Below are 24,237 nucleotides of genomic sequence, written 5' to 3'. Positions count from 1 at the left end.
GGGTGGGGGAGTTCCGATTATTGAAGAATTTCCGGGTTAGTTACAGAAATACAGGGGTTGAGTTGACAGGGGTTGAGTTGACAGAGGGTTGAGTTGACAGAGGGTTGAGTTGACAGAGGTTTGAGTTGACAGGGGTTGAATTGACAGGGGTTGAGTTGACAGGGGGTTGAGTTGACAAGGGTTGAATTGACAGGGGATGGGTTGACAGGATGAGTTGACAAGGGGTTGAGTTGACAGAAGTTGAGTTGACAGAGGGTTGGGTTGACAAGGGTTGAATTGACAGGGGTTGACAGGGAGTTGAGTTGACAAGTGTATGAGCAATCTTAATTACTGATGTCCGCGTTAACTAAAAAAAATAAACTTTATCAAACCTTTAGAATTTGAAGGAGGGGGGGGGGAAGGGGGAGGGTGGGGGGAGAGGTAAGTTAATAGAGATGAAATTCAATCCACGTGCCCAAAAAGATATCCAAATCCTACCATTAAAATAGTTACAGGTGAAACATTGTCTTATTTACCCCAAAACTTAAGTTCGCAGCATTGTCAGGTGATTGTTCATTTTTCTGTACCTAAGTTTGTGACACCAGCTTTTAAAATTACATGTAGTGTTGATCTTTCCTCCACCTCACCAAGTATTTCTGTGTTTGTGGAGAGGCAATGCCATCGCCTCTTTTAATTCCAGATGAGATACAATAGAACTGCTTGAAATATTACATGTGTATTGAGTTTGTTTATTTGGGTCTAGAAAGGACAAAATAAAGGCGATGAAACTAACTTGAAAATAAAAAGTGTTCTTGGGACCTTTAAAAATCGGGGGAGGGGGGGGGTAGACGGCCTGGATTCAAAGTTGATCACGGGAGGAGGAGCAGCGCCAATATGGTTAAGAATAACGGGTCTACACTATCTGTTAAAAGTCGAGATGTGTTGTATTAAACTGTGATAAAAATCAACCTTTAATAATTTTTGTGCTTGCAAGTGAAAAGTAAGTGTAATATACCACTCTAGATGACGGCTCCCCACTCTTATCAACCCCCAGCGGTCTACCAGGAGGCGTGGCACATCCCAGGAAGCTACCAGCGGGGCAATAGTATACTGATCCAAATACAGAACGAAGCAGTACCAGTGTAAAAAAAAAAAAATTATTCATTCAAGTGAGCTACAGGATATGGAAATATGACCTGAACAAACAATATACAAGCATAACGAGAACAATGAAGCAGCTATACCAGTGGTGTGTGACGAGGTAGGGGCGTTGGCGAGTGGAGGGACGAGAGACGAGCCGCGCGGGGCTGGGGTAGTGACGTTGCCTCACCCCAAACGCATCATCACACGCTCAGCTCAGTACACTATCATCTTTCTCCACCCACTACATCTCTCTCTCTTAAATTTTATCCACAAGGCAGTTTCCTAACAATTTGATCAGTTTTACTAATAAACCATTACTTCAATGAGAAGTAATAAAATCCGCAGCGACATATGTAGACCACGTGTACCCGCCATATTGGCAGCAGGAATTGCACTGTGCAAGGTATGGCGGAAGGGATACGTGGCCATGACGTCAACAATGACGTGCCAGTAGGGGTACCTGGGCCCCCACCACTTGTTGGCAGGTGCGACTCAACCGGCTCACTAATCAGAACTCGTTAAAATCATCCCACGTGTCTGTCAGGTGTGGGGTTCGAACCCACGCACTCATACGAGTACCAGAACTTAAGTCTGGCGCCTTAGACCACTCGGCCAACCTGACCATATAAACAACATAAATATACCATGTATAAAATTAATTGTTAAAGTCTCCCATAGTAGTGTTCTGTGGATGGCTTTTAGTAGCGAGATGATATATATAATCGTCCAGTAGATTTTACTCGCCACGTCAACTCGATACTGTAGTTTATTTCGGTAAAACCTGTCAAATACAAATAATGAATTACAAGAGGGAACTGAAGGTTCAGTGACATATCATATATGAAAACATTTACCTAATACTTTCACACAAATGACTACATTACCAATATAGGCTGTTTGTCGTCAAAGTTTGCAATTAATATTCTTCATGTCACAGTGACTCAAAGAATAGTTTTACAGTACACTATGTGTTGCAGGTCTGGCTCAGAACAGAAAGCCTTGTCTTATACAGCATGTTAGCATCTGTAGGCCCGAGTGCATACAACAAGCCAATTCAACATAGTCTATACGCCTTGCCTGTAGTTATGTTGTGGGGCTGACTCGGCCTCGCCTCCTCGCTTGGTACAAAATCACTCCTCTCACCACTCTTACCACTTTTCCTTACACGTATTCAAATTCAAATAGAAAGTGTTAAATACCAGTCAGATTTGTTAATAAATAACAAATTCTGGAATACAATTGAATTCTAAAATATATTAATTCATGGCAAAGAAATTGATGAGAAGCGGAGGAGCGGAAATGGTGTGTTTGTGTGTGTGTGTGTGTGTGTGTGTGTGTGTGTGTGTCAGTGAAGCGCCGCTTTGTGGAAAAAGGGAAGCATTAGAGGTAGTGCACAGGTGAGACGGAGGAGGCCTAGTCAGGCTGTGGCGTCTTTCCCCTCACACGCTGTCAGGATTCTCGCCAATCGTGGTGACTGGAGACACACAGTTACAAGGGTCTGGGAGATAAACAAACGAATGAATAAGAGAATCCACACTAGTTTATATAAGACAGTGGGACACAGCGGTGGAGGGGGAGAGTGAGGTGAGAGAGGCCAGGAGGTGGAGGGTGAGAGATTGCAAACAGGTTGATGAGGCCACGTGGCAGAGGAGACCATCTGGGGCAGGTGAGTGAGGAAGGCCCACCGCGCTAGTCGACGCCACACAGAAGGGATGAGAGATAGAGACGAGGATGTGAGAAGAATAATTTTGACTTGATATTTTCAGTTAATATTATTGTGCCATTTCCTAACCCAATACATGATTATGAATCAAATTAGATCTAACTATTCATAAGCAAAGGAAATTGATTCTACTGACCAAACACACCCCCCTACGGACCAACCATACCTCCACATCCTCTATCTACACACCTCCACACCACCTACCATACACACTGCCACACCCCATTCCATACACACCTCCACACCCCCTACCATACACATCTCCACACCCCCTACCATACACACCGCCAGACCCCCTTCCATACACACCTCCACACCCCCTACCATACACACCTCCATACCACCTACCATACAATATTTTGTTAATAAAATCAGTGTGTCTAGACTGGGGGCGTCTAATAATCAGTGAAAGTAAAAATGAAATTGACATCAGTGTGGCCTTGCCTAGCGCGTCCTTCACCGTGACAAAGTCCGCCACACTGTCAGTCGATACGCTCTAGTTTTCACCGGCCCTGACGTCTCGACAAAGGCGGAACTGCCGCTCCTAATGTCCTCTGACAAACACTCCTGTACAGAGATTTATTTCCCACCACTGTCAACACCCAGTAGAGTAACACACGAAGCTGTATATGCTGTACACGAGACAACATTACAGTCGGTCCACAAGATACATGTTCAGCTCTCTGGCCAGAACCTTCAGTACAGTACAGGAGAGGGATTGTCCTCTATAGCTGTTTCAGAATTCATTATATGGCAACTGCCTATTTGAATACGAGTTAAAAAAATGCAAAGGATTAAACGTGACTTCTACTCACATCCTTATGAATAATGTCGGAAAAGCAATCTAAAACGCAACCTATAATAATAATAATCTGTACCTGTACATCATATGTAATGGTTTTAAATTAGACAAATCTAGATTTAGGCGCGAGATAGATAAACACTGGTTTGGAAATAGAGTAGTGGATAATTAATTGGAATAAGTTACCAAACATCATCATCAACTGGAACACGCTGGGTCGCTTCAGATATAGGTTGGACAGATGTATGATTGATAGGGGTTGGCGCTGAGGTTTCCTCCATTCTTATGTTATTATATACATCGAGCTGACCAGTACTGACAGATGAAAGTTCCTTCTACTGGGGCCCAACATAACGTGGGAGGACAGACAGCAGGACTCAAGATTACAAGATTTGTAGCTGAACAGAAGCAGTAGTTTCCAGCAGGTGAGGGCAAGACCAAGTTTGAACAAGAACACTTTCATCCTTCAACATCGTCTCTGTGTCGTCAATATTCTCATTATTACTGAGATTCATCAACAATATCCGTAACTCACACTGTGTCTAAGTGACGGTATAATTCGTAACTGAACTTCCATAAATATGTTCACAAGCGTGTTTTCCAGGGTAGTAAACACGTCAGTCTGATCACACAAAATTGTTCAGGGGAACGCACCCTACACAAGCAGCAGCCACTGAATAAAACACACACAGACAAGAATATTGGGATCGGCTGTGGCAACACTAAACAGATCAAGTCTGATTGAGACGAATTGTGGCGAAAAAAAGACGAACCCGCAACTACTGGCGTCTAAGTTGTGAGTATCAGGTGAGGTAAACCGAGAAGTCGATGTTTTAACGTATTGCACGTTGAAGTCTCAATATTGTGGAACATCACTTGTATGTTGTTCCAATATCAGAAGAGCTATATGTTTGTGAGGTATTTTGTGTTGTCCTAAAACTTTGGTATCAATCTGTATTAACACTTTTGATATCTTATTAATTACTACGTTACAATGATAGTTGGTCATTTGTCGCATTATGTTAAAAGTAATCAGTCTCTTAGGGAAAACTATTTTATTTTACAATTAGTTTATTGTATTATCCGACCATTTTATTATTGTGCAACAACAACTCGGGGTCTTCAATCGCGTATACTCTCACTGCACTGTACCGTATGTTAGTTCAAACACCGGAGACATTATAAATTAAACATCAAAAGAAACACAGCCTTGGTTATGAAGATTGTTACTTACTTGTTAACTGTAAGAGGAGGAATGACAGGGGTGTACTTTAGAGCTCCTCCCAATGACCCGCGTCAAATACCTCCCGTCACACTTAGAACAATCTCTCCCTTGTCATTTAAGAAGTGACGATCCATCTAAATGCATTTAATGAGCGTTCCTCCACGTTCTTATCATTGGCCAATTTATCCTGACAAGAAAAATGGATTTGACACTGAGGAAAAATAACACAGAACCACGTGATATATTTAACAGGAGTTTGTAATTGAAGATAATAAATTTCCCCTTACAGTTTGAGTGTAAAATGATCATTAAGAAGGTTGACTGTATTGCTAGGGACAGAACTATTAGTCTAAATAGTTCTTAGATAAACAAATAATCATGTCTATATATCGAGATTAAAAACTGACATTTACCATCATGTTGTCACAATAAGGACTCGATGCAGGCGTGCTACACTCATATCTGTATCCTAAACTGTAACATCACCAAGTATTATCAAGAAACATCAATCTAAGAAGCTGTGTAGAGGACTGGCAGTTTATTAAGGGTTTTGCTGGTGATCTGGACACTTCGATAAGATTTTCAATGCGATTTTATATCTTAATAAATTTCGGTGGTAATATATGAACTAGTCAGTCATCTCATATGTCCCCCAAATACCAAGATACCTTCAAATTACTCAACCATGTACCGTACCTGAATGACCATTGTTTTGTAGTACATATTGATAAGTAAAGGGTTTGGAGGAGGGAATATGTCCCAAAACCTTAGATTACTCGTTGCATTAAAGGGAAATTAATCATAAGAGTATGTTGTCATGTAGACTTAATCAGGAAAAAGGTGTTAAAGCGACAGACAAAGAGTTGTATATATACTATTACACAACAAAGTTATGGTCGTGAGTGTTGAAGCATAAAGTACCTGTTTACACGACTTTTATCTTGTCTGGTGACGACTGGGGAATACACATATTTATCGAGGAAATAACACAAGAGAGGTCGAGGTCTGATACACTAATAACTCCATGATACAACACCGCCTCCTAATACTCCAACACACACATGACTGCCTAAGAATGTGTCGGATCAGTGGCTGTGTGGCAGAACAATGTGTAAGTATAAGAGCGGACATGTGATTGGTACGCAGCGCTCTGGCGAACAACAGACACACTACATAATAAAAAGATTAAGTAAAGTGTGAAATACACGCGAACGAGAATGTGAATTTGTCTCAAACAGCTGCCAGTCAAGTGAGAGAGTAACAGCACCTCCTCATTACAAATTAGACGCGATTATCGAGGATTAGTGTAATCCCGGCGTGATTGTCTCCCGTTTCCGTTTCGTCGTTTTTTTATCTTTACAGAAGTTGTTGGTAGAAGAATCAAAGTCAGTTTGTCAACGAAGATCGGAAAAAAATAGAAAACTCGTGGGGTGATGGAAGTTCTTCTACACAAAAGCTTTAAACCAACACAAAATCTATGAAGCTCGGTGTTAACACTACGTTTGATGTCTCTTCATTCATCCCGGCACCAACAAAGGCACCCGGAGTTAAGAGAACGCGTTAAAAGCCACATCTCATCTGTGTGGTCGCTGCCGCTGTGACCTGAGCTGTGAGGGGTGAGGCATTGTTTCATAGACACGTTCTTACTCGGCTTTACTTTTTATGACACGTGTTCTTCTCACGGCCGCCACACATGATCAACACAGTGACAGCCTTGCCTTGGGGGGGTGGGGGTCATCACCCCTTCTGGGATCAAGTAGATGTTTATTTTCTCCTGGAGTAAGTGATATCAACGTAGGCTCACCAAACACCAACAAGATAGGAGTTTCTTAAATCAAGGGGACAAAGTGTATACCCCAGCTACCAGACCACAAACGCTCAATAAACAAATAAAACACAACACCTCGGTTTCAGCCATCTGTCAGTTGGACATGTGGAGGGAGGCCAAGACTTACCAGGACCAAATGAACCTTTCTTACATTCCCTGTAGCTAGACGTATGTTAAACCAGACCTAAAGGAGCCTCTTTTACGTTCACCAGTCAGGGCGCATCAGAGAGAAGGTAAACAAACCATCCTGGCGACCACAAGACCCAGACGGAAGCCAGACAACTGCATTCTCTCTCTTAAGACCACATGAACCACAAGGGCGTCTGCCAGATCAAAAAATAAATCCACACGAGGTACAGAAGAGTCGAAGACATACAGGAAACACTCACCGCCATCATTCACTTCAATAAACTTTCATAGGAGAAACGCCGACACGGAATTATGGAGGAACTGCTAACACAGATAATGAACTAAACGATCTGTGTACGAAGAAGCAAGAGTAATGGTTTAGCAACACTTAACCTCCCCTTCTCCCCCCTCTGTCTCCCCTCTCCCCAGGCCCGGGTCTATTGTTCACAGGGGAGAATGCACCTGAGAGGAGAAAATATCGACCCAAATGACATTACGAGGCAGTGAATGACTTTTTCATGACCCGGCTGTGGGGTATTAAGTGGCGATAAAATAATAGAAAAGACGAGCAGAATGAAAGTGGGATCCCGGCGCCGTGTCAGGAAGATAAAGCGATCACACACACACACACACACACACACACACACACACACACACACAGGACGTCACGTGGTCTTACCTGTCGTCCTCACACCTCTGACGTCACCTGTTGAATCATCCGAACAAAATCCGACGTCAAATAATCCTCAATATATGACTTTTAGACACTGGCGGAGTTTCTTAATGTATATAGTCCAAACACACACACACACACACACACAAACACACACACACACACACACCACACACAACAACACACACACACAAAACAACTTATTTCCACCAAACTATACCAATAAACCAACCAATATCAGGTAAAACAACAAACAAACACATTATACACTACACCAGATGCACACACACACACACACACACACACACACACACACACACACGTACAAATCAAACAGTATATAATGATGTATTAAACACAAGACTATATATATAATAACAACATTAATTCCGGGTTTGTCTCCATTACGTAAACTCACACCTACAATACGAACGAATTATGAGACACAGCCAACTAACTGTCACACTCCGCGGGAATATACATACATACATACATACATACATACATACATACATACATACATACACTCACTTGAAGGCCATCCATTGACTATAAGAGATCGTCTGTAACGCCGACGAGAAGGTCAACGATTCACCTTTCAATGCAGGGTGTTTCTCGTGACCCGTGGCGACCCCTTCACGGCCACCCTCCCCTCACGGCCACCCTCCCCCTCCCTCACCTGGGGGGGAGTTTCAAGCATGTATATCATCACTACGGTCTTAATAACCCTACACCGCCGCCTCTGTCAATTTCAGCCTTTTGTCGGTGATAGGAAGAAGAAGAAGAAGAAGAGGAGCAAGAGGAAGAAGAAGAAGAAGAAGAAGAAGAGGAGCAAGAGGAAGAAGAAGAAGAAGAAGAAGAAGAAGAAGAGAAGAAGAAAAAGAAGAAGAAAAAAGAAGATGCGGAGAAGAAGAAGAAGAAAAAGAAGGAGGAGGAGAAGAAGGCGGAGGAGAAGAAGGAAGATTATATCAATAGGTAGATAAGACTGTTTTAAGGGAATGACAGAATAGGTAACGGGTAAAAATATGTGAAGAGCGAGTGAAAGAAAAGACCGAGTGAGTGAGTGATAGAAAGAAGAGAGCGAGTGAAGGGTGAGTGATAGAAAGAAGACTGACAGTGAGTGAAAGAAAGAAGAAAGAGTGATTGAAAGAAAAATGGATGAGAGTGAAATGAAAGAGATACGAGAGAGAGAGTGAGTGTGTGAAAAAGTGAGTGAGAGAGAGAGAGAGAGAGAGAGAGAGAGAGAGAGAGAGAGAGAGAGAGAGAGAGAGAGTGAGTGGGTCATGTATAACAGTAGACAGTTAAAGGCTTCACATACAGTCACGGATGAGACGTACACGCACGCCACGCACATGTGTACGTGTCTGCTTCGCTGACCTACACATTTTACTTCACGTACACAAAAAAACTATGATCACTTGTTTTAATGGTTAATACACATACTAAGTAATAAATACATATAGACAAACCACACACACACACACACACACACACACACACACACACACACACACACACACACACACACACACACACACACACACACACACACACACACACACACACACACAGCCAGATGGTGATTAAGCGTCCCGAACGAGAGATGATTATGACTTGACCCAATAGGTGTTAGTTAGTTATTGTGGCCCAGGTCAAGGTAAGGTCAAGACGGGGAGGATCAAGGTCAAGGTGGCCGAGGATAAGGTAGGAGGAGAGGAGAGTTAGAAGAGAGAGGAGGAAGGGGAGGAGAGGAAGATAAGAGGAAAGAGAACAAAAGAACATAAGAAAATAAGGAGTCTGCAATAGGCCGGTTGGCCTGTGCATGGCAGCTCCTGTCGAGAGTTACTACCACTCTCTATCATCCATGAATCTATCTAGACTCCTTTTAAAACTAAGGGGAGGAGGGGGGAGGATAAGAGGAAAGAGTGGGAGGTAGTGTGAAGGAAGAGTAAGAGAGGCGATGTTGAAAACCACCACCGCACTTTATTTCTTCACTGGACAGTAAGTAAACATAACCTCCTATACTCCACATGAACCCAAGTCGGTCAGGTGGGGGTCCGATCATTAATAAAACATATGAGTTTAGGTCAGAGCAAGAGGTAACCTTGCCCCCACACTGCCCGGGCTAACTGCTTCATCTGGTCTCCATAAATCACTTTCCTTCTCTTTTCCCGCCTCTCCCAGCCTCTCGTGAGGAACCTCCATTGTGCGCCATCTCTCATCACCACGGGGTCCTCCAGCCGTGACGAAACACTCTTAATGATTTCCTCCTTATAACAGTCTGCCGGAGATAAATATTATCTCCCATCAGTGTTTGGGAAATTGTATAGGTTATATTATTTATCAGCAATACACCAAGACCTTGAGATCGGGATATTTTAAAAAAGGTGACCTAATACTTCGTCGGTCGACCCCGCGGGGGATCTGGTGATGTTCTTTTGTTACAGTGTTGCCCTTGACGAACACCACCACCACCACTGCCTATTATAGCCCTTTGTCGAAGGAGAACCTCACAAAGGCGTCCACATAAATCTCTGTTAAACTAGTAACATTTGACCTCTGGACGCGTGTAGGCAGAGTGTTGACGTTTTTAAACACACTTTACCTTGAGTTACTCCGGGTTGTGACATGTTCCATACAGCCAATATGGTGTTATGGCAGCTCAGGTGTTACTCACTCACGATGACTATAACGAGTGCAGGTATAAGGAAGACACAACAAAGTCAAGAACACCTGTTGACAATAATAACAGATAAACTCTATAATATCCCAAGAATATCTACAAAATTAACATAAACCTATCTACAAAATTAACATAAACTAACTTTGTCACTTAAAATAGATAACAATTATCCTCACGTCAATATAATTTCAGTCATAAACTGTAATTGGTGTAGTTGTTATTGATGTTTTGCCCAGACAATTCACCCATAACGTGCCAGAAGGGGGGAATCACACGAACCCAACCCTTGTACTGTGGCGCAGTTGGCCAGAGCATCACAAGACAGACAATACGCCATTACTGAATGTTATAGGAAAGAATGTCAGCTTTACTAAATGATGAAATCTGACACCGTTCAACCTTTACGATATATTAGCAACAGATAGAATGTGTGTGTTTTTTTTGCAACTAAGGATTAAAGAAAGTGAAGATAACAGACAACATGAAGCAAATAAAATAAAAATTCCACTGTACAGTATAACACAATTATTACCGCACCAAATTTTTACTGATATTAATGTGTGTGTGTGTGTGTGTGTGTGTGTGTGTGTGTGTGTGTGTGTGTGTGTGTGTGTGTGTGGTGCGATCAAACAGCCATTTGCTTCATGCTAACAGTTACGCAAAACATATTCTGGGCTGTGAAGAAGATGAGAGAGGGAGAAGAGGAGAGATAATGAATGTTGCAACAGTGAGAAAAGTAACTTGGAAGATGTTAACGAGTTTTGTTCTATCTCACATAATCAACAAATCTTACAACAACTTGACTGATCTAAGTATTTGTTTAGTGTTTATATAAGTGCTCACATTAAATATAAAAATTAAACTGTGGCCAAATATTTCCACCATCATCAGTTCTGTGGACTGATGGATATAGATTGTGAAACATTCCACAACATTGTATTTAATTAATGACCGCTTGACACTGTGCACTGTAGCTCGGCCGCTGCTTTCCTTGTCACGGTCCACCGAACTCTTACAATCACCTTAATATGATGACCTTCAGAAAAAAAAATAGATGTGTTTAAATCAATATCTATTATGATAAAATATTTCAAACACGGTAAGTGGACCTCACAGTAAATTATCAAGTTATCGGACTAAAGTTGCATTTCACGTCAATCTTTTTATCATATTCTATTTTTAATCATATCCATACGCTCTTAGATAATAAACGTGCTCATTATTGTGAAGATTTTAAATGAAACAGTAAAAATACACAGCTTTTAGTGATCAATGAAATAAGATTGAAAAATTCATGCAGTCAGATTTCATAACGCATTACACAACTACCTTCTGCCGCCCTACTGCTGTGTGTGTGTGTGTGTGTGTGGTACGTTCCTTGATCTCTCGCCAAAGATGGGTTAACTCCACCTATTAACTTCCATCATCTCACCCTATAACTGATGATATGATGCTCGTTCAAGATATATTTCCCTTTGACATAATTGACCTGAACAATGCTACTAACTACAGTGAATATAAATCTTAATTGACGTGACCAAAAAAAAAAAATAAGTAAAAATTAGTGAAGATAAAACTGGCTATTCAATGAAATCTTCGGAAGAAAGTAAAGTTTATAAAGAATCACCGAAACTGAGAACCTTCATCCAGAATTCCAGATGATACTCAATACAGGCAGATGTAACACACCGGGTTAGTTTTTCTTTGTCTTAAATGTGGGTCAAATTTTAACTTCACCAAATAGAGAGAGAGAGAGAGTGTGTGTGTGTGTGTGTGTGCTGGAAGTGTTTGTCCAACTTACTTCATCATGCATGTATGGTCTACTCAGTGACGGCGCCGGATGGTGTTTTAGAGTTAACATGTATTTGTATATTAAACAGAATTAAGCCGTGAATTTCAGCATGACCACTAAGATAAACTTTACACAACAGCTAACCATCTCCCTCACCTTCCCCGCTGCCTGGTGACCCACACAACTACACCTGGTGACCCACACAACTATACCTGGTGACCCACACAACTACACCTGGTGACCCACACAACTATACCTAGTGACCCACACAACTATACCTGGTGACCAACACAACTACACCTGGTGACCCACACAATTACACCTGGTGACCCACACAACTACACCTGGTGACCCACACAACCACACCTGGTGACCAACACACATACCTGGTGACCCACACAACTACACCTGGTAACCCACACACCTACCCAGACCCACACACCACACCCAGACCCACACAACTATACCTGGTGACCCACACAACTACACCTGGTGACCCACACACCCACACAACTATACCTGTGACCCACACACATACCTGGTACCACACAACTACACCTGGTGACCTACACAACTATACCTAGTGACCAACACAACTATACCTGGTGACCCACACAACACCTGGTGACCCACACAACCATACCTGGTGACCAACACAACTATACCTGGTGACCAACACAACTATACCTGGTGACCCACACAACTACACCTGGTGACCCACACAACTATACCCAGTGACCAACACAACTATACCTAGTGACCACATACTATACCTGGTGACCCACACACAACTATGCCTGGTGACCCACACACTACACCTGGTGACCCACACAACTATACCTGTTGACCCTATATATACCTGGTGACCAACACAACTACACACCTGGTGACCAACACAACTATACCCAGACCCACACAACTATGGTGACCCACACAACTCCAGACCCACACACAACTATACCTGGTGACCCACAACTACACCTGGTGACCCACACAACTATACCTGGTGACCAACACAACTATACTCTAGTGACTATACCAGACCCACATGGTGACCAACACAACTACACCTGGGTGACCTGACCTTAATAATAACTATAATACCTGGTGACCCACACAACTGGTGACACCTGGTGACCCACACAACTGCCACACCTGACACCACCAACACAACTAACCATACCTGGTGACCAACACAACTACCAACACAGCTACCTGGTGACCCACACACTACCTGGTGACCCCACAACTATACCTGGTGACCCACAACTACACCTGTTGTGACCTATACCTGGTGACCAACACAACTATACCCTGTTGATACCTGGTGACCCCACACACAACTACCTGGTGACCCACACAACTACACCTGGTGACCCACACAACTATGCCTGGTGACCAACACAACTACACCTGGTGACCAACACAACTATACCTGGTGACCCACACAACTATGCCTGTTGACCCACACAACTTCCCTGGTGACCCACACAACTACACTGACCCACACAACTATGCCTGGTGACCCACACAACTACACCTGGTGACCAACACTAACTACACCTGGTGACCAACACAACTATACCTGGTGACCCACACACTACACCTGTTGACCCACACAACTACACCTGGTGACCAACACAACTATGGTGACCAACACAACTATACCTGGTGACCCACACATACCTAGTGACCAACACAACTATAATACCCAGACTCCATTACAATCACACCTGAGACCCATTACTAACTACACCTGGTGACCAACACAACTATACTCAGACCAACACAACTATACCTGGTGACCCACAACTACACCTGGTGACCCACACAACTACACCTGTAGACCAACACAACTATACCCACACCAACCTGCCTGGTGACCCACACAACTACACCTGGTGACCCACACAACTATACCTGGTGACCCACAACTATGCCTGGTGACCCACACACACACCTGGTGACCCTGGTGACCCACACTTTATACCTGGTGACCAACACAACTATGGTGACCAAACACACTATACCTGGTGACCCACACATACCCAGACTATACCTAGTGACCAACACAACTATACCTGGTGACCCACACAACTACACCTGGTGACCACACACAACTACCAACACAACCTGGTGACCAACACACTATACCTGTGACCCACATAACTACATCTGGTGACCCACACACACCATACCCAGACCTAAACAATGCACCTGATGACCCACACACAACTACACCTGGTGACCCACACTAACCTGGTGACCCACCACAACTACCCTGGTGACCCACACAACTACACCTGGTGACCCACAACCACCCCAGACACAACTACACCTGGTGACCCACACAACTACACCTGGTGACCCACAACTATACCTGGTAATTACCCAGACCCACACAACTATACCTGGTGACCCACACAACTATACCTGTTGACCCACACAACTTCACCTGGTGACCCACACAACTATACCTGGTGACCAACACAGGTGACCCACACAACTACACCTGGTGACCCACACAACTATACCTAGTGACCAACACAGCTTCTACCTGGTGACCCACACAACTACACCTGGTGACCCACACAACTACCCAGGTGACCCACACAACTACACCTGGTGACCCACACACCACACCTGCCCACACAACTACCCCACCCTGAATTTCACCTGAGCCCATTAAAGAACCATTAACTCACCCCACCAACCCAATCTCAGTACCCTCCTAGCACCATCACCCATACCCACCAACCCCACTAACCCACCAACTTCCCAGTACCCCCAACACCACCACCCACAGCCACTAACCCATAACTTCAGCACTCTAACACCACCACCACACCCACCAACCCATGAGTTCAGTACCCCCCACCACCACCCACACCCACTAACCCATAATTTCAGTACCCCCAACAACCACCACCCACACCCACTAACCCATAACTTCAGTACCCCCAACACCACCACCCACACCCACTAACCCATAACTCCAGTACCCCCAACACCACCACCCACACCCACCAACCATGACTTCAGTAAGAATTCATTCGTTTCTTCAGTTTACGTCACGGAGGCTTATCTACCTATGGCTAATCCTCTCTTGTGTTTGTTTGTTGAGCCTCCTCAGCCCACGATCCACCCACAGGCTCCAATAATAATAATAATAATAATAATTAATGGTTTATTGAAAGAGCTTGGCAGCCAGAAGGCTGAAAATATACAGTTACATATTTGGGGAATGGGTTTCGAATTACAAATAATATACAAGTAACATAAGTGATACAAATAAGATATATAATAACTAGATGGGAAAAGCTCAAACTACAGTGCATTTCAACATAGTGACAGTGCAAGAAGTAGTATTTACTGGGAGTGAATACACTGGTTTATTACAAGTTATTGATAATTTTACAATGGTTGGGACTGGGCTGTTCTTATAGCGATCAGTTCGTGCACTTATGGGCTGGATGCGGTTGTGGTGTCAAACAGCAATTCTCGGGCTAGGGATCTCAGGTGGTAGTAGGAGCCGGTGTCGAGGATGGTAGAAGCTTCTACCAATTTGCAGATGAGGTCGGGTGGATGGTCAGTGAGAGTCGAAAGGGTCAGTGTGTTTGAGCGCTTCGATATGTGAGTAGGAAGGGAGAATAATCTTGCATGCCCTCTTGCACTTTTTTTCTAGGTGTTTACGTTGTGTGGCATTTAGGAGGAAGACCAGGTGGGGAGGCATAGGTGAGCTTGGGAAGTATGAATGTTGTGTAAAATACCGAGGAGCCTGTGTGTAGAAACCCGAGGGACTTCTGAGTCGGCGGAGGAGGTGGAGACGGAAACTGGAGTGGATTTGAGCCAACTTCTACTGACGTGTGGTTTCCAATTTAGCTTGTTGTCTATGGAGACGCCGAGGAGTCAGAATCTACAACCTGGAGTGTGTTCGGACCTAGAGTAATGGAAGGAGGTGGGACAATGTCGGAGGAGAGGTTGATGTGCATAACCATGGTCTTGGTATGGTTGATGGTGACATGGTTGTTGGTGGCCCAGTTTTGGAGACTGCTCCAAGTGTTGTTCTATGTGTTTGTGGAGAGCTAAAAGATAAACGACTATGCTAAAGATGACAGGTCGAGTGTGGAGTGTTTATATACTAATAGTGAGAGATAATGATTTGTTGACGTCTCTTTCCTAACTTGATAGACCAGTGATTACGACTGCGCGCACACACACACACACACACACACACACACACACACACACACACACACACACACACACACACACACACACACACACACAAACGCACACACACACACACAAGACATGGTATTTCTGGGCTCCATGGTATCATTTATGTAATTGGTGTCATCGTGTGTAATGTTATGCTCGTAATGACTATAACAATCTGGTGTTATAGTTGATGTAACATTGTGGTTGTGTGAAGGAGTTGTAAGGTTGATGTTATAATTAGTAGTAGTTGAAACGACGACGGTGTGTGTGTGTGTGTGTGTGTGTGTGTGTGTGTCAGGGTAAAAAAAAAAGGAGGGCGAGGAGTGTGATAAACCCGAGACAATAGCTCATACGGACACACACACACATACAAATACCTACAGACAAACACTTACACTACAATACACACACACACACACACACACACACACCAAGAACCCAGTCACAAGAAACCGCCTGAATAGTGTCGACGGCCGGATGTGATGTGTTGCAAACGACCCGCTGTGTCACCCGACGACCCTGAACACCACCAGAAGGTCTGACGAGGTCGTACAAGAATCCAAGTGCAACTATCTGAGGTCTTGGACGAAATCCGGTGTCGTCATCTTAGGTCGCACAAGAAGCCAGATACATAAGAACATAAGAATGGAGGAAACTGCAGCAGGCCTATTGACCCATACTGGGCAGACCCGTTTATACCCAACCCCTATTGCTCATATAAGCATCCAACCTATGTTTGAAGCTATCCAGTGTATTCGAGTTAATGATGATATTTGGTAACTTGTTCCATTCATCCACTACTCTGTTTCCAAACCAGTGTTTACCTATTTCATGCAGAAATCTAAATTTGTCTAATTTAAAACCATTGTTACGAGTTCGCTCCTGGTTGGATAGTTTGAGTACCTTTGTAATATCCCCTTTGTTTAACCCTGACTTCCATTTATACACCTCTATCATGTCGCCCCTCACTCTACGTCTCTCGAAGGAGTGCAAATTAAGATGCTTTAACCTGTCTCTGTATTCAAGGTTCCTAATGCCCGGGATTAGTCTTGTCATTCTCCTCTGGATTCTTTCCAAGGATTCTATATCCATTCTGTAATACTGTGACCAGAACTGAACTGCGTAATCCAGGTGAGGTCTCACAAGCGCTAGATATAATTTTAAGATGACCTCGCTAGTCTTGTAACTAACACTCCTTTGTATGAACCCAAGTACTTTATTAGCCTTGTTACGAGCAAAAACACATTGTTTACTTGGCTTAAGATTCCTACTTATCATTACTCCTAAATCTCTCTCGCAGTCGGATTCCACAATGGCATCGTTGTTCATCTGGTAACTGGTTTCCCTGTTTACATCTCCTATACTGAGTACTTTACATTTGTCCACATTGAATTTCATCTGCCATTTTTCCGACCATTCGAAAAATTTGTTTAGATCTTCCTGTAGTTTTGCAGAGTCCTCGTCAGATTTAATTACACGTCCTATTTTAGTGTCATCAGCAAATTTACTTATGTTGCTGTCTATGCCGATATCTATGTCGTTTATGTATATAATAAATAATAATGGTCCAAGTACTGAGCCTTGGGGAACTCCACTAGTGACGTTGCTCCAATGCGATTTAGTGCCGTTTATGCTCACTCGCTGTTTCCTGTCCCGTAACCACGCCCTAATCCATTTAAGGATATTACCTTTGATGCCATGTGCTTCTACCTTTCTAATTAGTCTTTCATGGGGGACTCTGTCGAAGGCTTTGCTAAAGTCGAGATATACCACATCATAATTGTGCCCCTCGTCCACCGATTCGAAAACTGATGAAAAGAATGTTAATAGATTAGTTAGACATGAACGCCCGCTTGTGAAGCCATGTTGGGAATCATTGATCAACTTGTGCTTCTCCAGGTGGTTTCGAATAGAGTTTGAAATGATTGATTCTAGTAATTTGCCTACTATTGATGTTAGACTGATTAGGCGGTAGTTAGAGGATAGTGATCTATCCCCCTTCTTGAAAATCGATATTACATTCGCTATCCTCCAGGATTCTGGTACTACACCTGTTTTTAATGACATGTTAAACAACTTTGCTAAGGGCATACTAAGCTCTTCCTTACATTCCTTTAATACTGTGGCAAATATCTCATCGGGACCAGGTGACTTATTAGGCTTCAGTTTGTCTATTTGCTTATTAACATCGTTACTAGTCAATACTATCTCGCTTAACTTGTTTTCTTCACTATCTCTGAATAGAGTCGGAGCCTCGGGTATCATGTTTAAATTTTCGGTGGTGAAAACAGCTGAAAAATATTTATTCAGATTATTGCTCATTTCTCCGTCATTATCAGTTAGCTCGCCGGTATCTGACTGTATTGGTCCAATCTTATCTTGTGTTTTAGTTTGATACATTTGGTAGAATCCTCTGGGGTTTGTCTTTGCCTCCCTTGCTATCTTCAGTTCATTATTCCTCTTTGCTTTTCTTATCTCGGTCTTAACCCTACCGGCCAATACCTTATAATACCCCAGGAGGTAAATTTCGCCTTCCTTTGGCCAATAATGTTCTTTAAATAATTATTTATCCATTTAGGGTCATTTTTGTCTGATCTGAGTTTTTTGTATGGTATGTTCTGCCTTTGTGCTTTAAGTAACTCATTATTTAAATTGTCGTGGAACTCGACAATCTCAGATTTCGTTATCAGGTCGGTGTCATCTGTCAGGTTTACGCCCAAGCGCGACACCCCCTCTCTCAGCTGCCTCTTTAAACTACAGGTGTCAGTGGTCGTGCAATAAGCCATGTACAGGTGTCAGAGGTCGTGCAACAAGCCAGGTACAGGTGTCAGAGGTCGTGCAACAAGCCAGGTACAGGTGTCAGAGGTCGTGCAACAAGCCAGGTACAGGTGTCAGAGGTCGTGCAACAAGCCAGGTACAGGTGTCAGTGGTTGTGTTATCGGTTCGCTACAATTCATTACAGGAACTGTTACGCCGCTGAGAGTGAAGCAACAAATGGCCGCGTTGTCTTCCGGGAGAAAAATAAGCGATGTGTGGGAGGTGACTGATGGTTTATTACCGACCAGGAGAGGTGGAGGATAGTGATGGTGGTAGTGCGTGACAGAGGTAGGAGTGACAGCGTGACAAGAGGTAAGGATGAGAGTGTGTGACAGAGGTAAGGGTGACAGAGCGTGACAAGAGGTAGGAGTGACAGCGTGACAAGAGGTAAGGATGAGAGTGTGTGACAGAGGTAAGGGTGACAGAGCGTGACAAGAGGTAGGGGTGACAGCGTGACAAGAGGTAAGGGTGAGAGTGTGTGACAGAGGTAAGGGTGACAGAGCGACGAGGGTGACAGCGAAGAGTAAGGATGGTGACAGAGTAAGGGTGACAGAGCGTGACAGAGGTAGGATGACAGCGTGACAAGAGAAGGATGAGGTGTGAGAGGTAGGGTAAAGCGTGACAGGGTAGGGGTGGCAAGAGGTAAGGATGAGAGTGTGTGATAGAGGTTAAGGGTGGAGCGTGACAAGAGGTAAGGGTGAGGTGACAGAGGTAAGGGTGACAGAGCGTGAAGGTGTAAGGGTAACAGCATGACAAGATGTAGGGGTGACAGCTGACAAGAGGTAAGGGCAGTGTGTACAGAGTAAGGGTGAGGCGTGAGAGGTGGGGGTGAAGCGTGACAAGAGGTGGATAGGTTGAAGAGGGTGAAGAGCGACAAGGGTAGGAGTGACAGCGTGACAAGAGGTAAGGATGAGAGTGTGTGACAGAGGTAAGGGTGACAGAGCGTGACAGATGTAAGGGTGACAGCGTGACAAGAGGTACGAGTGACAGCGTGACACTTCTTTTAATGAGTGACACTTGACAGTGGCACCAAGGTGACAGGCAACAAATTCCTGGTGACAGGTGACAATAACGACACCTGACGACAATGATGGTGGTACTAACCAACGACAACAACAATAGTGAGTGGGTGACTACACCTGGTGAGGAACAGAACACTCAGGTAATGGTGAACACTGGTAGAGGTGAGAGGGAAGCGCTGCACCATGGCCCGGACAGGTCACCAATCTCCTAAGGAACAATGCACTACAATGGGAGGCGACTTGTGGTGGGTGGCAGCAACAAGAGGGGGGTCACATCCACCTTACACAGCCCCACCCCCCTTTACCCGCCAAGATGAGTATTACGCACAATAACAAAAGGGTTCACACAGACCTATAAGACAACAGTTGTTTAGGTCGTAAACAGATGGGTGTCACCCCGGCTGTTTTTGTGGAGCTCAGTACTATTATTATCACAAGGACGCACAGCTGTAGTCGTGTCAAGGAAAACTACAATGAAAATGTCTTCGTAGGTTTTTGAGTTCCTCCTCCGCCTCCTCCTCCTATTCTCCCCCCTTCTCCTCTTCCTCCGCCTCATCTTCCTCTTACTTTTCTTCCTCCTCCTCTTCCTGCTGCCCAATTCATTAAGGAACTCAGACCAACACCAAGAGAGAGCTTTACAATGAATAATAACATCGTGTTGGAGATATCGGAAGCCACCACAAATATAACCCTTAACGTTACTGGTCTATCAAGTCCCTCACCATGCCACTCCTCCCCGCTTCTTCATCCTTCAGGTGTATTTCCCTTATCCTCCACTCTTCCAGCTCCCATTCTCTTGTTCACGTTTTCTCCCTCACTTCAAAATAAACATGGTCCTTATGAATGACCTGTGGGGTACTGCCTCACCCAGTACCTGCCCGGGGGGGTGGAGGTGTATCACTATACCCGAGGTACAACAACGGTGTAACAATATCACAAACGTCTCTGTCTGGTTTTATCTGTCAGTTTGGTTATCAATCTCCGTCCTGGTTCTTGATACGCATCATTCTCTTCTGAAGCAAAATAATGAATACAATTTCTATCGCATGATGTGTGCAGCGTCACGAACGGTGAACACCAAGATGGAAAACGCAAATTTAAATAACAGGTTAGAAAATAACGTAATAGAGACAAACAGGCAGACTCTGAGTCACGAGGGAGTACACAACTATATATCAGATTGTATAATAACGTAACAAATATTTTCATTGATGAGAAACCTGTAATTTTCAAATAATAATTGTGGTACAGATTATAGGTTCATCCGTCCGTCCGTCCGTTTGTAAACAAGGTTATTCTCGGTGAGACTTAGCGGATGCCTCTACACCTCCCGGGGACGATGTACCTCATTCAGAATATTCATTCATATACAGCAGTGGTTCTCAACCTTGTTTGCCCCATGCACCCCTTTCACCATATGTCAGAATGTCATTCCCCCCTCCTTTCCAAGATTGTCTGCCTCAAAAAGCGCATTCTAAATAATGTGCATATAATACTGAAAATCCTTTATTTTTTCCATATTAGTATCAGTTTTCCCCCCCTGAAAACCTGAGGGGGGAAATTCCCCCCTGGTTGAGAACCCCTGATATACAGTAATTCAAAATGGCCGAACCTTGACAAAAAACGACTATTAACAGACTACCAACTATTGAGCGGTTTATAAACTCCATTAACTCTCGCCTTGTTTTTAAACAACATAAACTGGCCATGTACACGTTTTAACTCTCATGGTGTTTAAGGTGCACGAGTCCCGTAACCTTCCTCACAATGTTCAAAGTCAACTGGCAGTGTGTAGTACAGCCCAAGGAGTTAGCAGAACTACAGTACAGTGTTACAGATGAAGGAACACAACATCTTTGAGGAGTCTTATGAGAGACAGGCCATCAAGACGTGTGTAAGATCTATATTGTTAATACAGCGAGTTTGTTGGCGGCATTCTCATTTTTCTCACTCAACTGTCTGGTTTTAACAATTACCTAAAATCTTAAAACAAGAACTATCTATTTTTATTTGACGCTGTCAGAGTTAATATCACAAAAATAATGTTTCATCAGATCAATGTGTGTGTCGTTGTGTAGGTTTGTGTGTGTGTGTCGTGATGTGTGTGTGTGTACCTCACAGCCTATGAAAGTGCTGGGGTGTAACTCTTGCAGTGGCACTGTGCCAAGGCCACCACACACCTGTGCTGAAACAGCACCTGGAATCACCTGGTGTCGGCCACCATGATGAGGCAGCGGGACTAGGTGATGTAAGGCCGCCAGCGGTGGTCATCACTAATGCCACACCTGTTGTGGCCAGTGTGACTATCAAAAACTTATTACGCGAGTGATCAACTTTTTTTATTTTCCTCCTGCCTGTCTGCTTGTGTGTATTTAAATATTTATATATATGCATGCAAATAAATCTCTGTAAGTGCGCGTGATCCACATATATACTGACAACCACATACGAAAAATCAAATACGAAGTTCCCAAGCACTTTCATGTAATTCACTTAGATTTGAATTACAAAAAAGCGCTTGGGAACTTCGTGTTTTATTTTCCCTGTGTAGTTATCAGTATATATGTGGATCACGCGCACTTAGTGAACTAGTTGCACACACACACACACATATATATATATATATATATATATATATATATATATATATATATATATATATATATATATATATATATATATATATATATATATATATATATATATATATATATATATATACAGTATGCTAATTTGTTTATTATAGAAAGTGAAACCTGCCAATTAGGTGTTATTAACCAAGGAGTTTCCTTCCTGAAAACAGAAAACTTTGTATTCGCTTTATAACTCAACTGAAGGTTGTCCAGCCCAGACCTGAAGAAATAACTTATAATAAATGTCTTGTTTACCGCAACAAAATATTAGTTCAGATCAGGTCAGGTATTTCTGGCACGATCACGATATTGTTGTTTAACGTCAAGTAAAACTGCCTGAGGCTGTTACAGTGACTTGCAGGAAACTAAAGTGACCGTACTGACTATACTTAACTGTATACTTAACCTGTGAGGACGACTCTGCCGATCTCATACTGGCCTCTCGAGTCACCTCAGACCTCACCAACGACGATGACACGAACCATTAAAGAAATTCCCATCATCTACCAGTGCTGGATGATCATCATACTCGCCTCCAGGTAACAGTAATGAGAGAGAGAGAGAGAGAGTGTGTGTGTGTGTGTGTGTGTGTGTGTGTTACCTATCATTTTATTATGAGTTACTAGTATCTTACAAGGTGAGAGGGAGGTAAACAAGAAACAGAAGCAGCCAATGAGTAAGACACAACCAGCTTGAGAGACACAAACACACTCATCACTCTACCATGTTTACCACCACTTTCAACTAGCATGCGTCAACTACAGAAAGTATCAAAGTTTATGCTGCATCCACTATTTTTGGTCCTATTTCAAAGTACTGTAACTTCCTATCCAGTTTATTATATAGTTGAAATTAATATAAAAAAAGCTGTGTCTTGCTGGGAGATCAGACATCACTACGTTTATAAATAACCTCCAATATAAAGTGTTTGTCAAAAGCGATACTCCGTTACTAAGTTCTTTTGTCTGCCGAGCGGTTTGAACTTTCACCGTCACAATCGAGAAAACGACCTTCTGTTATTACTAATTCTCGTTCAGCTCATCTCCGTGTTCGCTGACTGTGATCAGATAAACGACGATTTATTACTGTATCGATATATTTTCTTTCTCGTCTTGGTGGTGATAATAAATTAGGATTTAGTGAAGCGCGTGACAATAATTTATCGAGCCAGAAGCACTTACCACTCACAAGTTTCATAATTATCCTGACTACGTTGTGTTTACTGTATTCATTGACAGTCGCGAAAATTGAGGGAATTTTTTTTTAGTGCTAATCAATATCCAGTTTTTCACAATAAAAATCAAATATAATCGATGAGCTCATTTTGGAAAACAAATTCCACTCGATAAACGCAATCAATATATTATGAAATTAAAAGACAACAACTATAATAATTTCTGAACGCTACAGGACGGAGAAATATATCCTCATAAAAAAGCAGGAACAAATAATGGATTCGAACCAATAAGTACAACACACACACACCTGGAGACCTGACTGATGACCTGTAATATATAACTCACCTTAAAGAGCACAAAGGTAACTTCTAAGGGAAAAGTTGGAACGA

General features: G+C 43.1%; 1 non-coding gene across 1 annotated transcript; it reads right to left on the bottom strand.

Annotated features, from left to right (window-relative positions):
* Positions 1–1,660: 1,660 nt before the first annotated feature.
* Trnal-uaa lies at positions 1,661–1,744 on the bottom strand. Its single transcript has one exon. It is a non-coding gene; the product is annotated as a tRNA-Leu (tRNA).
* Between the last annotated feature and the right edge of the window lie 22,493 nt (positions 1,745–24,237).

This window comes from Homarus americanus, unplaced genomic scaffold, assembly GCF_018991925.1.
Source record: "Homarus americanus isolate GMGI-L3 unplaced genomic scaffold, GMGI_Hamer_2.0 scaffold40856, whole genome shotgun sequence".
Classification (NCBI taxonomy): domain Eukaryota; kingdom Metazoa; phylum Arthropoda; class Malacostraca; order Decapoda; family Nephropidae; genus Homarus; species Homarus americanus.
The sequence above is the reverse complement of the archived record's forward strand: the minus strand, read 5'-3'. Positions and strand labels throughout refer to the sequence as shown.